At 37.8% G+C, this 18,382-nt stretch overlaps 1 long non-coding RNA gene and 1 pseudogene across 2 annotated transcripts; one reads left to right on the top strand and one right to left on the bottom strand.

Annotated features, from left to right (window-relative positions):
* Nucleotides 1–3,895: 3,895 nt before the first annotated feature.
* On the top strand, nucleotides 3,896–9,409 carry LOC144221721 (uncharacterized). Of its 2 annotated transcripts, none has more exons than XR_013332162.1 (3): nucleotides 3,896–4,058; nucleotides 7,127–7,193; nucleotides 9,330–9,409. It is a non-coding gene; the product is annotated as an uncharacterized LOC144221721 (long non-coding RNA). The 2 variants fall into 2 exon arrangements; XR_013332159.1 differs by lacking the exon at nucleotides 3,896–4,058 and adding an exon at nucleotides 6,413–7,025.
* Nucleotides 9,410–12,433: 3,024 nt separating this feature from the next.
* Nucleotides 12,434–17,518, bottom strand: LOC144221805 (melanoma-associated antigen B16 pseudogene; annotated as a pseudogene).
* Between the last annotated feature and the right edge of the window lie 864 nt (nucleotides 17,519–18,382).

The following is an 18,382-nucleotide window of genomic DNA, read 5'->3' on the forward strand; positions in this document are numbered from 1 at the left end:
CCTCTCCTTCGGTCCCTCTCCCCCACTCACACTGTCTCTCTCTTTCTCGAAAACAAAAAGTGAAAAATATTTACTTTCATATAAAAAAACTTTGGTAGCTTTTTACTGCATACAGAAGATCTGGATTTTTTTTCAATGTGAAAAATTAAAAACTAGTAACTAGCCACCCACCTTTAATTCTCTTAGTTTTATTTTTCAACTTTCCCTTATGCACTTCATTTCTGATTCAAATAGAGCAAACTATTTTAATTTCCTCAGTCCAGAAAGCTTTTGCTTGAATATCTTTTCTGTAGCATGTTATACACATTTGGCTGTTACCTTCTTACATCTGTCTTCCTCACTAGAGTGTCAGTCACTCAGGACAGAGACCATGTCTTGTTCATCACTGTATACCAAGCAGATAATAGAAGGTAAGGACTCATGGTACACTAGTCGAGTGAATGAATGATTTAGTGGGTTCTCTACATAGGGTAGAGTGTAGATAAAGCTGACATGATGCTCCAAAGAGATGACTCTTTGGTTTTCATAGATGGGAAACTTTAGGAGGGGAAAAGTTGGGAGGGGAGCTGTCTTCAGATCTGGCCCAGATTTGAGCTACAAGCAAGTATTGAGCTCTGATAAGTATTCTAAAGTTAGTGAGGAGGAATCCAAACTGGGAACACAGTAGGGGCTGCACTTGAGGTCAAGAACCAGAAACCAAATATATGAATTGAAACAGGAATAAAACGGAATATAATTAGAGGAACACAGATTCTGTGTTATCTTTCCTATAGCTTCCCATAGATAGCTCTCTTGTAGCAGATGGGCCTAAGTTATATTTTCTGCTAAGATCCCAAGATAGAAAGAATCTGTGTAGGTAGAGGAGAACCCAATATTTTGACAGGCAGTTGAGAGAGAGCAGAGAGCAGAGCTGACTTCCACTCCTGAGTATTAACCATCTTAACCAATGCATGCATGCACAAACAGTTCGGAGTGGACCAAAGACATTCCAGTTAGAAGAAACAGAATCAAAGAAGAAGGCTCAGAGATGGAGGATTTCTAATACTCCTGTGTGGTGGAAAAATAGGATCTGAGCAAGCAGTAGAGAAACTATCAGGAACTCTAGGAGGCTTTAGTTTGTTGTTCTTCATATATCTCAATGGTAGCCAAACAGAAAAAAGATTATCTTGGAAAGATCTGTGGGTATAGCTTTGTCTTATGGAATGAGCCCCATTGAAATCCATGGGAGACACACAAAATTTTTGAGAAAATTATTTCAGCAGAAACACTTCCATTTTAGGTGGAAAGAGAGAGTACAAGATGAAAGGAGGCTGTTAGACTCCCAACATTCTCCTGTCAGCAAGTAGACTGATAAAGCTACTTGGCTGTAAACATTGGCTTTCCTTTATGACAAAGAAAAGATGATTCGAAGGGCAGAACCAAGATCCTAGATGACTGGACCATGGAGAATTATTGAAACTTAACAAAGGAACTCTTAACTTTTGTTTGGCTAGATTGATTTTTAAACTGCTACGGACCAGTAACTCTTTTTTACCTTGCATTTCCCCCCTTTATGAATAGGAATGTCTAGACCTGTTTTTCTACACCTATCTGACTGTTGCATGTTGGGTATATTGGGACAAATAGCTTTAGTTTCACAAATCTAGATATGGAGAAGAATTGTTTCTCAGGAGCTGTACTTAGTAGGTTGTACCCAGGAACCTAGTCTGTACCTGGACTTGATTTAGATGATGAGAGTTTGGACTTTGAGTTCATGTTTTAATGCATTGAGACTCTTGGGACTCTTAGTAAGAGGAAAATGTATTTTGCATGTGTAAGAGATATGAATTATTGATAGCCAGAGGCTAGACTGTGGCAAATAGACCCTAAGGTGATCCTCATGACCTCCATTTCCTGGTGTTACTATCTTTGCAGGACCTACGACTTGATTCTAACCAGTAGAATATGGTAAAGAAAATGGAATGTCACTATAATGATGATGTTACATTTTACTTGATTCTGTCTTGCCAGTAGACTTTCTCTCTCTCTCTCTTCACTTGCTGTTTTTAAACAAGAAAGCTTCTGTGAATCCTGTAGCTGCAAGGAAGTGAATGCTTCCAACAGCCACATGAGCAGGGAAGTAGATCTTTCCCTAGTTGAACCCCCAGCCCTGGCCAGGATCTTTGTATTGCAGTAATTAGTTACTCAGTGATAGATGCCTAATACATTAGCCTAGGAGGCAAAAAATCCTGATAATCTTCACTTTCTTCCCCAGAAAATACAAACAGTTAATGTATTAAGTTTTGAGAGGGAAACAGGTGTATTTTATCTTACTAAGCTTTGTCAAAGCTTCCTCAAACATTTTATTAGTTTTCTATTCAAAGAAGTAAAGAATTATTAAAGCCAGTTTTCCACTCAGATTAATCATCTGCTTTCTTCTCTATCCCTTCTAAATCTGCCTATCTTCACTTCCAGTGCAAGCTATGTCCAGAGCTACCTCTTCTGCTCTAGTTTCTGGTAGTAGGCCCTTTACTGCCATCAATTGCTTTTAGATTACTCCAGTGGCCCATTTTCATTTTAACAGCTTTTTCTAACTTCAAAAATGTGTGAGATTTTCAGCATATCCTGTGGTGACTTTCAGTGAATTGTAACCACTTATGAACATGTTATGTAAATGAATATTAATCAGAATATTGCATGCATTTATTATCCATTTTGTCCTTGACAATAAAATGTACAGAGAGACTACGGAAAAATATTCTTGACATTCTCTATATTGATTTAGGGCAAGCAAGAGAAGCAAAACTATTTCCTTGGACATTCTGAACCCAATCACTGACAAATTTTAAAAGTAAAATAAATGTCTAATAATGATTCCTATTATTCTTTTCCTTAGCATCTCTGCTTGCTATTTTTTAGATATTGTTATTACTTCTTCCTATTTTTATGTATGTCTGTGCCACTGTCTATCTCTTTGACTAGTTTTTAAGTCAGTGGAAATGGTGCACTTTGGAATACAAGAATGAAATTAAGGGAGAGTTGAGTAAGTTAAAAATTATTATAATCAATAACATTATATTATACATTGACTTCATAAACTGAGCCTTTAAAAACTTTACTTGAAATAGATTGACAAAGTGTCACATTAACATTATTAACAATTTATCACCAGGCAATATATGCATTTTTCTAAAAAGACCAGCAGAGCTAATGAATGTAAAGAATGTAAACACATGGAGAAGGTCACTGTTAAGTCTGTAGCCTGAGAAGACTGAAAGATACCTGTTCCACTTTTCTCATTTTGCAGATTAGGAAGCTCAGATCCAGGGAACTGATTTATTAATCTGAGCTCTAGGGCTATCAGGTTGTACACAACACCAACATGGAGAGGCATTGTTCACATGGTCTAAGTTTAGACCAGGTGATTGGTGCCCCTCAGTTTCCAGGGCACAACCTGCATGACTGCAAATGAGTATAGCCCTCTTAGTTGGTATAACTCATTGCACAAAAATGATGATCTGTGAGATCCTGGAGGGGGTTCCTTCAGCTATGCTCCACTAGCCTGCCTGGCATCTTTTTCTGTTCTGATTCCATTTTAAAAAAAAAAATTTTTTTTTAATGTTTTATTTATTTCTAGGAGAGAGAGAGAGAGACAGCGTGAGCAGGGGAGGGTCAGAGAGAGAGGGAATCACAGACTCCGAAATAGGCTCCAGGCTCTGAGCTGGCAGTCAGCACAGAGCCCGACGCGGGGCTCGAACCCACAAACCGCGAGATCATGACTTAAGCGAAAGTCGGACGCTTAACCGACTAAGCCACCCAGGCGCCCCTGATTCCATTTTTTAAAAAGCCTAACAATTAACCACTTTTCTCATGATTATGTTTTCCAGGATGTGTGCTGTGTGTTAAGGCTCTCATGTGGAATTCATGCAAAGAAAGCAAAAAGAGCCTTTTATGATTTGAACGATGATGGCCTTGGGTTAAATCCTTCTCACATTTGTATCTTAATATTCAGAGGAGTCATCACTAAGTCTACTATAGCTGAAAATAAGGAGTTTGATGAGAATGAAGATCATGAAAAGGTAAATGAATTTTCAAAAAGCTTTTGACATTATGAATTTTAAATTGATACATGTTCCTTCTATTATCTAAAGATTTTTTTTAAAGTTGATTATTTTGTGTGTGTGTGTGAGAGAGAGAGAGAGAGAGAGAGAACAGAGAGAGAACATGAGCAGAGGAAGGGCAGAGAGAGGAGAGACAAAGAATCCCAAGCAGGCTCTGTACTGTCAGCCCAGGGCCCAGTGCAGGGCTTGAATTCATGAACCATGAGATCATGACCTGAGCTAAAATCAAGAGTTGGCCACTTAACTCAATGAGCCACCCAGGTACCCCCTGTTACCTAAGGTTTAACCTTAACATGAAATGTGAGGTGAAAATTAATAATTATAAATTTAGGGGGAGAAATTTAGAAACCATTGTCTCATGATAGCATTAGCCTAGACAAAAATGATACAACAGAATAAGAAGACCTTGCATATATGATTGATGTAAAGGTGTATCACATAAACTCTCAAAATGTAAAATACTAACATCCTTTGTTAATTTTAAGTATCTTTGAAAAATGTCTAAAAGAAACATTAATTTTTATACTTGTTACATCAGTGTCACACAGATGGCACCTGTCCATTAATTAAGCATTAAATGAGATGCAAATAGTCCTGTTTTTGCCACAAACCCACTTTGCAGGATATGAAACTACATTTTGGTATTGTGGACGTGATCCTGTGGGTTTCTCCTGAGCTCAACTGAGAAAACTTAGAAAGCTTAGACTTCTAGATCTTCAGCTTCAGTCCAATCTATTGCCACATAGTTCTTGTACCTGTGTTATTAGGTAGGCAGGAAAACCTCACATTTTCCTTTGCCACACATCTTTACATAGGGTTACTCGGTCTCACCACCACTGGTATTTTGAACCAGTTAAGTTCAGATTTAGTGAGATAAAATTGACACAACACTATGTAAGTTTAAGATATACATTGTAATGATTTGATATATGTATATATGGCAAAATGATAACCATATGAAGGTTAGTTAATACATCTATCACCTTACAGAGTTGCAATTTTTTGTGTGTGGTGAGAACTTGAAAAATCTTTCTCTTATAAAAAAATTTTTCCCTTATCAACTTTCAGTATACACTACAGTATTGTAAACTATAGTCACCATGCTATACATCACATCCCCAGAGTTAATTCATCTTATAATTGGAAGTTGTACTTCTTGACCACCTTCAGTAATTTCCCCCACCCTCACCCCCCATCCTTGGCAACCACCAATCTGTTCTCTATCTCTGTGAGTTCACTTGAGATCATACAATATTTATCTTTCTCTGTCTGACTTATTTCAATTAGTATAATGCACTCAGGGTTCATTTACATTGCATATTACGCAATTTCATTTTTCATGGCTGAATAATATTCCTGTGTGTGTGTGTGTGTGTGTGTGTGTGTGTGTGTGTGTGTGTTTATCTATATAAAAAGATCCTTAAAGGAAACAAGCTTTTGTCTCCCCACCACCTTCTTCCCTCTTCTACATAGACCACNTTATCCATTTATCTGTTAGAGACATTCAGGTTGTTTCCATGTCTTGGCTATTGTAAATAATGCTGCCATGAACAAGGGGGTGTAGATTTCTTTTCAAGATAGTGATTGGGTTTCATTTGGATGTACACCCAGAAGTGTGTTTCCTGGATCATATGGTAGTTCTATTTTTAATTTTTTGAGAAAGCTCCATACTGTTTTCCATAATGTGTGTGCTAATTTACATTCCTACTAAGGGTACACAGGGTTCCCTTCCTTCACACTCGCCAGTCCTTGTTAACTCTTCTCTTTTTTTATTTTAGCCATTCTAACAGGTTTAAGGTGATGTCTCATTGTGGTTCTTATTTGCAGTTCTCCAATGGTTCATGGACTTGAGCACATTTTCATGTACCTGCTGGCCATTAGAATATCCTTTTTTAAAAAATTTTACAGTGCATGAGCAGGGGAGGGGGCAGAGAGAGAGAGAGAGAGAGAGAGAGAATGAATGAATCCTAAGTGGCAATAATGCTCAGCATGGAGCCCGTCATGGGCTCCCATGACCTGAGCTGAATCAAGAGCTGGATGCTCAGCTGACTGAGCTATCCCTAGAATATCCTTTTAGAAAAATGTCTATTCAGGTCCTTTGTCCATGATGATGGTGATGGTAATTTTGCTTTTGGCTTGTGTGAGTTACTTTTGGGTTTTAACCTTTTATCAGATATGTGATTTACAAATATTTTCTCCCACTTTTAGGTTGCTTTTTCATTTTGTGGATTGTTTCTTTTGCTGTGCACAAGGTTTTTAGTTTGATGAAGTTCCCTTGTTTATATTTGCTTTGTTGCTCATGCTTTGTGTATCATATCCATAAAATTATTGCCAAGACCAATGTCAATGAAATTTTCCCCTGTGTTTTTAATAAGAGTTTTATGGTTTCAGGTCTCGGTTAAGTCTGTATCATGTGGGGCTTTCCTGTCCATTGAAGGATGTTGAGCAGCATCCTTGGATAACTCAGTAGATGACAGTAGTTCCCTCTCTCTCAGTTGCAAAAACCCAAAGTGTCTCTAGACATTGCCAACTCTTCTCTGGTGGGCCATACTGTGCCCAGTTGAGAATCATTGTTTTTTTTCCTTTGTTTAGATTCATGTAAGGTTTTTGTAAAAGGATGTGTGCAAAAATAATCTTATCTCCTATTGTTTGGGATTTGAACACCCTATTACACTTCTTCAACCTTGTCAGTCCCCAATTCTTTTACCTCTTGAACACTGGCCAGTCCTTGTCTGATGTCATCTCTCTCTCATAATAATTTGCCAAAAAGTGGTATGGAGCTGCAAATGTATAATGACATTCTAGCTTTTTTTTAGCTGCTTCTCTTGGAGCTGTAGGCATGATAAGCATATGATTAATCTTCCAAATTATCACAGGAGACACTGTTACCAAAAGTTTTGCTGCAGCAGAACAAGAGTCACCAGAGTATGTGTCCATTCTTCCTGCCATCACAGTGCTAAGTCAATAGGATATTTTAGGCTTTGTTAGGACAACATTCTACTTCTGAGTACTAGTCTCTGTTACAGGTTTGAACGTCAAGAAAAAGAAAAACAGATTTTGGAATGGAGAAACGGCTACTGGACAGATGCAAGAGTAAGAGTATGTTTGATCTATTTGAGGACTAAAATAAAGCCAGTGTGAATGGAACTTAGTGGAAAAGGGGTGAAACAATCTGAGATGAGGTCATAGAGCAATGCAGAGGCAAGGCTTGTAGGTTTTCTAGTCAGCGTAAGAGGGGCGCCTGGGTGGCTTAGTCGGTTAAGCGTCCGACTTTTGCTTGGGTCATGATCTCAACGTTTGTGGGTTCGAGCCCCGCGTCGGGCTCTGTGCTGANATTTGAGGACTAAAATAAAGCCAGTGTGAATGGAACTTAGTGGAAAAGGGGTGAAACAATCTGAGATGAGGTCATAGAGCGATGCAGAGGCAAGGCTTGTAGGCTTTCTAGTCAGCGTAAGAAGTAAGGATTTGGTCCAAGAGCAATGGGAAGCCATTGGAGTGTGTTAAGCAGAAAAAAAGTTGGGCATTCTGGGTACCATGGGAGAGATGGACTATAGGTAAATGAGCAGGAGCAGGGAGTCTGATAAGAAGTTCACATGAGATCTGAGATTGATTAGATATGAACTCTAGTCAAAGAGACAGAAGAAAATGCCTGGGTAAAGGAAATTTTCAAGATAAAGCTGGAAGGACTCCTTGATAAATTGAATATTGAGTGTAATAAAAACAATAAATCAAGGATAATTCCTGGACTTTGGCTTATGTAACTAGGGGAAGAGTGGTTTAATTTGTTCAGCTGAAAAGGACTCAATGATAGAAACAAGAGTTCTATTTTTTTGTTTTGTTTCTTCAAATTAAGTTTGAGATGTCATTAGTGAACCATGTGGTTATATTAAGTGGCCAATCTACCATATGATTCAACATTTCCTGGAAGATACAAGGAATAGAAATTTTGACTTGAGACTTATCAGCTTTTGAGGTTATTGATAGCCATGGTCCTGAGTAATGGAGAGTGAAGAGAAGGGAGTTTAGCATAGGCTCTTGGGCTTACCAACATTTAGCATGTGAGAATCGTAAGAGGGAAAGTAAAGGCAACTGGCATAGGGCAGAGAAAGGAGTAGAAAGACCCAGAGAGACTGGATGTCAAGGATGAGCAGTGCATCTTATTTCTACTGCTGATTCCTAGTCCTCTTGCCAGTAGCAGTTTTGGAGATATACTTGCAGGAGGTGTAAGCAGGTGGTTTATACAAGGGATTTATATTTTTTAAAGATACTCAAATCCAAACAGGAAGATATAATACTGTTTTGCAACCTGCTTTGTTAACAGTTTGTCTTAAAGATCTTTCCATATTAACACACAGATTGACCTTTTCAATGACTACATAGTATTTGGAATTTGTCTTCAAAGCCTAAGCAACCCTCCAATTTTCAGGTGTCTTATAAAAGGATGCTCTATTTCTGTTTTTGTCTCTCTCTGTCTCTCTCTAATAGTATTATAAAGAATAAGAAGCCATCTCAACATGAAACATTCTAATTTGAATTAATGAGTACTTGGAGCATCATATTTGACCTTAACTTTGAGATTTAATAATTGTCAGAATGGAGAGTTATTGAATACCAACAATGTTCTCATTCTGTAGAAGAGAGAGATGTGGAAAAACAAGAGAAAATGTTCCCTTGTGTATGTTTCATGCACTCTAAAGTAATAGAATTAAATGAATACCCCCTGACAATGCAGTGGAATGGAGAGTTATTAAAACCATCCAATCATAACCCCTGGCCACCAAAATCCTGGCTTCAATTAATAAAGCAGCTTACTTTGCTTTTATTGAGTTATTAGTAGAAAAATTCAAACTGCTATTGTCTGAAAAAATTAGTAACCATGAGTGTAAAATATTTCTTCTGTATCTTTCTGAACAATTATGTTTCTTACTGCAATGAGCCTTATAAAAAGACTAATCGTTGGATGTTTACATTATCATCAAATTATTCAGAATCATTTGTTAGATTGCCTGTAATTGTAAAACATCTTTTTGTACCACAGGAGACTTTGTATAATAATAAGTATATAATTATTCACCATAAACAAACTCATAACTTAAAACAGTAATGACTTTTGAGATAAAAATTTCTTACATTTTTGTTCACTAAGTGATCATTGCATTTAAGCATCATTAATGAAGTGTTAGCAATTCACATTAACACAGTTGAGGTGTCATTTTTTTTCTTTAATAGGTTTGTAAAATATGCCAACTAATAAGCATGTTGTGAATGTTACAACTTCAACAGTCCTGAAGTGGCTGATTCCTGTGACATGTAAGTGCTGTAACAGATGAGAAGAATTTAAGCTACTCAAAAAAATTCACTGTTAGAGTGAAATAAGCTTAATTAATTTTTTTCAATCTGTTGGGACAAACATGCACCCACACCAAGATCTGAGAGCCTGGGAAGGGAAGGAGACTCAGGCCTGGGCAGCTATATCCAGTCTGTGTTCTCTTAACCTGAAATTATGTGCCAATCCTACACAAAGGTCACTCTATAACTTGGGGTCTATTTTTTCTTCCTGGGAGGGCTCTTTCTTATCTGATTCATAGGTTCTGTGGCCTCAGGCCTTTCCCTTATTCTCATTTTTCTCCCATCTGGTCAAGCTTGTGTGTGTTGTCAAGATCATTATCCTTAAAACATTGTTCCTTACACCCTCTTTGCCCTTCTTCTGCTGGCAGAAGAGTCTGATGTTTTCCGCCGGGGCTGAATCTCTTTTGTGATCATAGGGAGGAAGGATTCATCGTGGTGTGTTTTTGTTTTTCTCACAGATTGCCACACTCTCGGCCTGGTACTTCAAAGTAGGGTTAACAGTTTGTTTTGGTTTTGTTTTTACCAGAATTTTGTCTCCATTCTTCAGTGGTTTCTTTCTTCTATACTGTTTTTCCGACAGGTTCTACAGCATGTTGGTTCCTGGCTTTTTTTTTTTTCCTTTCACTTTGTTCTGGTTTAAGATAATATTTCTCAAAATGTAAGGTCTGAGTTTGGGACCCTTTCCTATTGGTAGTGCTGACTGTTTGTTATTTGCTACTTTTGTTGTCTATTCACCTTGGCTTGAGGCAGGGGTTTCTTAACTTCCACACCAAACTGCCGCTTACTGGCATGTAAGCCCCCAAAGGCAGGATCTCATTTTATAATCCACTCTCTGCCTGGTTCCAGATTATTTTGGAATAAAGTATGACTCTTTCACAATAGTTTCAGGTTATAACAGGTATCATACATCTCTGGAAAATGTATTCATTTGAGTGGTGTGGACCTACTAGTTTTAAACATCAGTGTGTGTGTGTGTGTGTGTGTGTGTGTGTGTGTGTTTCCATCATAGCCTTCAGCTGCTTGTCCAGGTGGACAGTCCGTCTTTCCAGTCCACGGTCTCTTCTGCCTCTCCCACTCCCCACACAAGGACCTCTGGACATCTGCAAATCTCAATAAGCCCTGAGAATTGCAGAGGATGAGTTTCATTTTAGGCACTTGAACTGATACAAATGAATGCGACATGCTAAATATTAAATATTTATATACAGTTCCTCTCTAGAAGATATAGAAGAGGCTTTTCCTCAATCATCTAATAATTTTTCTCAATAAGAACAGTTGCTTTGCATTGAATAAACAAGGAGGTACATGGCTTGCCTGCTCTATGCCTGGCCTTGAGTACCAAATACAGTCATGACTAGGATAATCCCTGCCTTCAGAGGGCCTGTGATGTAGTGAGAGAAGAAAGTAAATATAATTATATATATTTGCAACCTTGTTTCATGGATTGGATTAAAAACATTGATAGAGATACACCCTGCAGGATCCAGTCATTATTGATAATAGATACAAAACTTCAGAGAAGTCTTTACATTTTATTACCCTGCAGATTGGAGAAATAGATTGGTGATTGTTTTTTTAAAGTAAAATGCTTTTGAAATTTTGCCTGAAATTCAAATGGAAATTTTGCCTGAAATTCAAATGAAAATTTTGCATAAAATTTCTGGGCTTTAAAGAGAAAAAAAAATATTTGGCAACCTAAGTTATCTTTACTTTTTTCTTTTTTAATGTTTATTTATTTCTGAGAGAGAGAATAAGAAGGAGCAGGGAAAGAGCAGAGAGGCAGAGAGAGAGACTCAGAATCCAAAGCAGGCTCCAGTCTCCAAGCTGTCAGCACAGAGCCCAACACAGGACTTGAACCCACAAACCTTGAGATCATGACCTAAACTGAATCTGCCACTTAATTAACAGAGCTATCCAGGTACCCATAAGTTATCTTTACTTAAGAAGCTTTTCATGTTCTCTCAGTATAGTGCTTAAAGGTTCACACCCAACTATTCAAATGGAAAATTCCCATTGAATCCAACAGTTTCCTCTTCTGCTTTTACCTACTAGTTTATTTTTCCCTTGCTCTTTTAAACAAATGCTGCATGCAAATTGCTACGTACACTTGGAAAGGTGTAGGCATAAATGGTACTGTCTGGAATTGTTAAAATGCATTCTACCTAAATAGCTGTACCATGGAAGAAAGTAAACTATTTTTTTTTTTTTTACTAAACCAGGAAAACTTGCTGTGTTTATTTTAACCTAATATCTTTTCATGATTGTACTTTCAATGTTTTGTCAAGATTTTTGTAAGAGAAAATAAAATTCTGAATTATTTTTTCCCCAGTAAGCATGAGTTCTAATTTATTAAGATCTATTTCTTATACATTCTTGAAAGAGCTAAGCAAATCCATGTATGTATCCTTTAACTTACTGGAATAAGAAATAGAATAGGAATGCCAAGATTTGAGCATCTTTAAGATTTTCTTCTCTACTTTTTTATTGATCCCTACTATTTTAAAGCAGAATTCTTTCATAGTTCCAAAGAAATGCCTAAAGCAATGCCATGTTCTTATTCTAGATGACAAAATAAGATGGATGGTTTCACAGTTTCTTTTACAAAACAAAACTCTTCCCATTAAGGCTCATTACAGCATTAAATTGTGACCAGTAACATTCTTAAGCTTGGGGAATTTGAAGCTAATTGAAGCTACATTGAAAGAAACAATATTTGAATAACACATACTTCGAAAAATAAAAAGTATAAATATTCCAAAAAATTTTTCCTCAAACTTACACATTTCAAATAGGAGATATAGGACTAAGTACTGTGTTCCTTTCTGCCCTACCTCAGACCTAAATTCTACAATCACTAACTGACCTTTTCAAACAAAGTGAAGAATCTGCCTCAGGCCTCACTGGGGGCAAGATCAATGACTAGTCATGGTGCTAGAATGTGCAGCGGCCACAGAAGTAGAGACAGGCCTGGCTGAAATTCTGGCTCAGACTTTCTGTTCTTTGTCTTGCAAAGCCTGCTCAAATTGACATGGGAAAGAGCTTGCATCAGTCCCATGAATCCTGGCCAGAAACTCTAGGACTTTCATCTTGGTGGCTTCATTGTGGGCTCTTAGGCCTCAGAGGAATTCAAATTCTTAGGATCACTGTAGAACCACCTATTGTTGTTCCAGGTACTTTTCCTTCATGACATCTTCGGTGATGAGCTCCCTGGGCTCACCAAACACCAAGTGCTTCCTTCCAGAATACATCCACATCAAATTCAAAACCTCCTAGACTTTTTTTCGGTGGCATAGTTGCCCTTCATGAAACTCATACCCAGGATAAGTATCAGGGTGCTGGGCTTGGGCATGCCCTGTTCACCATGTGGCACCACATCATATGTGAGGCCCAGTTAGATGAGGAGGTCATAGCAGCCATTGATGGGATCCACTTTCTCTACATCAAGGCCAAAGATCACCTCCATATTCTCAGAGGCTCTCAAGAGAATTTCAGTGAAGTGGTCTTCATATTCTTTGATGACAATCTTCAATGTATCTGCCTTTGTCATTGGTTCTTTCATTTGATACCTGAGCCGTATGAAATTGACCGATGAATCTACTCTCTTACCTATGGGTGCATTCTTGAAGGCTGGCTCAGACTGAGAGGTGCTATCTTAGTTCTTCTTCTTGGCTATTGGATCCCATGCCTGATTTCCTTGATGAGGTAGCTGTGATAGCACTGGAAGATGAGTGGAAACTCTGAGGATTCTCAGGAGTCCTAGTTATACTAGTATCAGGAGCTTCCTTCATATTTCAGAGCTTTAGAGGATGGGAAGAAAGACCAGTCTCCTCCAGAGCCATAGAGACCTGTGCATCCTACAGGCCCTGGTCTCACTTCATGTCTGAATGGGTAGATCATGTAAGCATTGTGGACTCTTCTGGGATAGAGGTATGTCTCTTGTGGATGGCAATGAGCAAGAGTATGGACGGGAATGTGGGCAATGAGGAATCAGTGCCAAATGTTGGTAATGGTTTAGAGAAATGATCCACCCGTACATTGCTGCTGTGATGTAAAATGGTACAGCAACTGCTTTTTTTATTTACACACAACACCTAGTGCTCATCCCAAGTCCCTCCTCAATGCCCATCACCCATTTCCCCTCTCCTCACACCCCCATCAACCCTCAGTTTGTTCTTTGTATTTAAAAGTCTCTTATAGTTTGCCTGCCTCCCTCTCTGTTTGTAACTATTTTTTCCCCTTCCTTTCCCCCATGGGCTTCTGTTAAGTTTCTCAAGATCCACATATGAGTGAAAACATAGGATATCTGTCTTTCTCTGACTGACTTATTTCACTCAGCATAATATCTTCCGGTTCCATCCACATTGCTGCAAATGGCATGATTTCATTCTTTCTCATTGCCAAGTAGTATTCCATTGTATATATAAACCACATCTCCTTTATCCATCATTTGATGGACATTTAGGCCCTTTCCATAATTTGGCTATCGTTGAAAGTGCTGCTATAAAGATTGGGGTACATTTTCTGTACCCGTATTTTTAGATGTATGATCTGGAACATAAAGAAATTAGAAAATAGAAGCATGTCAAAACAGTGCTTTCTTATCACCTTCCTTCTTCCGGTATCACTAGAGAGATTTAAACCATGTTCTATTTGTATCTGTTAGCCTGTCAATGCTTTTTCTGAGGGATTAGGAGCAGAAATTCAAGGTCATCCATATGTTACCAACAAATATTCTGGAAGCGCTTAAATCCTGTGAGGAGAGAGGGCTGCATGGAATGCTACCTAATGGGGTCCAGAGAAATGGCTAAGAAAGAATTCTTAAAACATCTTTGGTCCAAAAAAAGATGACTTTATTAAAGCACTGGAATAGGACCTGTGTGCAGAAAGAGCTGCACTGGGGTTGTGAAGAGTGTCTGGTTATATACTGTGGAGGGAGATAAAGTCAAGTTTCTTAAAGGGATTTTCACATGCTAAAGAAGACTCACAAATGACCAGAGGTCTAGATATTGTCAAGCTAAGCTTTTCCCTCTAGCAAAGCATTATCATTAAGACAGAAGGGAGTTCCTAGAGATTAGGCTACTGACGGGATACCTATAAACTGATGGAGACTATCAGTTTAACCATTTGTTTTCTGTCCTTTCCTTTGTTCTTGGGCAGCCAGGAGTACCTGAGGAATTTCACACATATCCCATCTGGGAGTGAGGGGTGGTTTGCTAGTTTGTGCTTTGCCCTCAGCTTGCCTTATGCTCCCTTATCACTACCCACAACTATGTCAGGTCCTGTAGATCTTTGTAGAACTACAAACCCACGGAAAGCTGCTCTGCACGTATTCCTCTCAGCCCTATATCTGGGTATCTGGAAAAATGTGCAAGGGAGACAAACTCAAACCTCTAGTCACCAGCCCAGGGTTCTGCATCTGACCTTGGTACCAAGGAAACTGGTTCCTTCCTTAATTTGTCAAGTCTTTATTGCACAGCTAGCTTTAGTTGCAGGGCGTAAAAGGGCAAGTAAAACCAGATGCAGTCCCTACTCTCATGTAGCTTACAGTCTAGTAGAAAAGAACTGAAATCAAATAATTAGAAAAAATAACTGTATACTTACCTGAGTGAGTATAGTGCTATAGGGTGAGGAGCTAAAGAGTTCATCCTGGTTGCTGGACAAGAAAGTTATTAACAAAAGAAAAGACAGGATTGTTTCAGACAAGGTCACCTTCCCTTAGGGGAAAGGGCAGGAGGTCTTATCAAGTAGATTATCTCCCAAGTGCTGATCAGGATATTCCACACTGCTTGGCTTCAAATTCCATTCCTGGGACAGGGTGAAACTGCAATTAGGTTAGGTATGAAGTTGGTGGGACTTACTTAGCAAGTGATTCCATTTTGGGGCTGTTGTTTCTGTTTAACAATAGTCAAATCTATTTTTATTTTCAAATTAATAATGATGACTCTTTCAGTATATAAAGATAAATCTCAAATGGAGACAAAAAGGTACTACTACTACTGAGAAAACATAAAAATTTATAGAATTATTTCTCTAATGAAAATTTCTACTATACTGTTTGCCTTGATCATGCTGAAATTTTGCCCCTTTTAAGATGATAAATTGTATTCTTTTAGTGCCTACTTTATAAAACACTAATTTGTTTTTATCATATTTAAATTACTTTTATACTCAAGAGTGTCCCAGTCTCGACATAAAGCAGCCCTCAATAAATTCAAAAGAATACAGATCATACCATGCACACTGTCAGATCACAATGCTTTGAAACTTGAAATCAATTACAGGAAGAAGTCTGGAAAACCTCCAAAAACATGGAGGTTAAANAAGTCTTTAAAGAAATGGAATCCCATAGCCAAATACTTAGTTGCTCATATTTCTCTGTCTTAGGCCTTTCTTTTTTTTAAATTTAAATCCAAGTTAGTTAACATATAGTGTAATAATGATTTTAGGAATGGAATTTAGTGTTTCATCACTTCCATATAACACCGAGTGCCTAGTGCTCATCTCAGCAAGTGCCCTTCTTAATGTCCATCACCTATTTAGCCCATCCCCCCACCCAACACCCCTCCAGCAACTCTCAGTTTGTTTTGTGTATTTAGGAGTCTCTTAGGGTTTGTTTCCCTCTCTGTTTTTATCTTAAATTTGCTTCCCTTCCCCTATATTCATCTGCTTTGTTTCTTAAATTCCACATATGAGTAAAATCATATAATATTTGTCTGTCTCTGACTTATTTTGCTTAGCATGATACACTCTAGTTCCATCCACATTGTTGCAAATGGCAAGATTTCATTCTTTTTGATGGACAAGTAATATTGCATTATATCTATCTATATCTATATCTATCTTCTTTATCCATTCATCAGTTGATGGACATGTGGGTTCTTTCCATCTTTTGGCTACTGTTGACAGTGCTGCTACAAACATTGGGGTGCATGTGCCCCTTTGAATCAGCACACATATACCCTTTGGATAAATACCTAGTAGTGCTATTGCCAGGTCATAGGGTTGTTCTATTTTTAATTTTTTAAGGAACCTCTATACTGTTTTTTCCAGAGTGGCTGTACCAGTTTGTATTCCCACTGCTAGGGGTCCCTCATTCTTCTCATCCTCACCAACATCTGTTGTTGCCTGAATTGTTAATGTTAGCCATTCTGACAGGTGTGAGGTGGTATCTCATTGTGGTTTTGGTTTGTATTTCTCTAATGATGACTGATGTTGAGCATCTTTTCATGTGTTGGTTAGCCATCTGAATGTCTTCTTTGGGAAAGAGTCTATGCATGTCTTTTGCCCATTTCTTCACTGGATTATTTGTTTTTTTGGGTGTTGAGTGTGATAGGTTCTTTATAGATTTTGGATACTAAACCCTTTATCCACTATGCCATTTGCAAATATCTTTTCCCATTCCATTGCTTGCCTTTTAGTTTTGTTGATTATCAAAGATTAGTTGGCCATATGTTTATGTGTCCATTTCTGGCTTCTGTTCCATTGATCTAAGTGTCTGTTTTTGTTCCAGTTCCATACTGTCTTGATTACAGTTTTGTAATACATCTTGAAGTCTGGAATTTGTGATGCCTCCAGCTTTGGTTTTCTTTTCCAGGATTCCTTTGGTTATTTTGGGTCTTTTCTGGTTCCATACAGATTTTAGAATTGTTTGTTCTAGCTCTGTGAAGAATGCTAGTGTTATTTTGATAGGGATTGCACTGAATATGTAGATTTCTTTGTGTAATATCGACATTTTAACAATAGTTTTTCTTCCAATCCATGAGTATGGAATATTTTCTCATTTTTTTGTGTCTTCTTCAATTTCTTTCATAAGCTTTCCATAGTTTTCAGTGTTAGATATTTCACCTCTTTGGTTAGGTTTATTCCTAGATATTTTATGGGTTTTGGTGCAATTGTAAATGGGATCAATTCCTTGATTTCTCTTTCATTTGCTTCATTATCGGTATATAGAAAGCCAACCAACTTCTGTACATTGATTTTATATCCTTGACTTTGCTGAATTCTTCTATCAGTCCTAGCAGGTTTTTTGGTGGAATCTTTTAGGCTATCCACATAGAGTATCACGTCATCCACGAAGAGTAAAAGTTTGACTTCTTCCTGATCAATTTGGATGCCTTTTATTTTTTTGTTTTATGATTGCTGAGGCCAAGACTTTTAACCCTACATTAAATAACAGTGGACAGTGGTAAGAGTGGACATCCCTGTCATGTTCCTGACCTTGGAGGAAAGCTCTCAGTTTTTCTCCATTGACAATGATATTAGCTATGGGTCTTTTGTATATGGCCTTTATGATCTTGAGGTTCCTTCTATCATTACTTTCTTGAGAGTTTTTATCAACAAATGATGCTGTATTTTGTCAAATGTCTTTCCTACATCTATTGAGAGGATCATGTGGTTCTGATCCTTTCTTTTATTAATGTGATATATCATATTGATTGATTTGTGGATATCAAACAAGCCCTGCATCCCAGGAATAAATCCCAATTGATTGTGGTGAATAATTCTGTTAATATATTGTTGGATCTGCTTTGCTAGTTTCTTAGTGAGAATTTTTGCATCCATGCTCATCAGGAAAATTGGTCTATAGTTCTTTTTAGTGGGGTCTTTGTCTGATTTTGGAATCAAGATAATGCTGACCTCATAGAATGAGTCTGGAAGTTTTCCTTTCACTTCTGTTTTTTGGAACAGCTTCAAAAATAGTAGGTATTAACTCTTCTTTAAATGTTTGGCAAAATTACCCTGGAAAGCCATCCAGCCCTGGACTCTTGTTTGCTGGGAGATTTTTGATAACTAATTCAATTTCTTTACTGGTAATGGGTCTGTTCAAATTTCCTATTTCTTTGCTACTTCTGTTTCTTTCTGATTCATTTTTGGTATTTTCTATGTTTCTAGGAATTTGTCCATTCCTCCAGATTGCTCAATTTGTTGGCATA

The sequence above is a fragment of the Crocuta crocuta genome, unplaced genomic scaffold (assembly GCF_008692635.1).
Source record: "Crocuta crocuta isolate KB4526 unplaced genomic scaffold, BGI_CrCroc_1.0 scaffold397, whole genome shotgun sequence".
NCBI classification, from domain to species: Eukaryota; Metazoa; Chordata; class Mammalia; order Carnivora; family Hyaenidae; genus Crocuta; species Crocuta crocuta.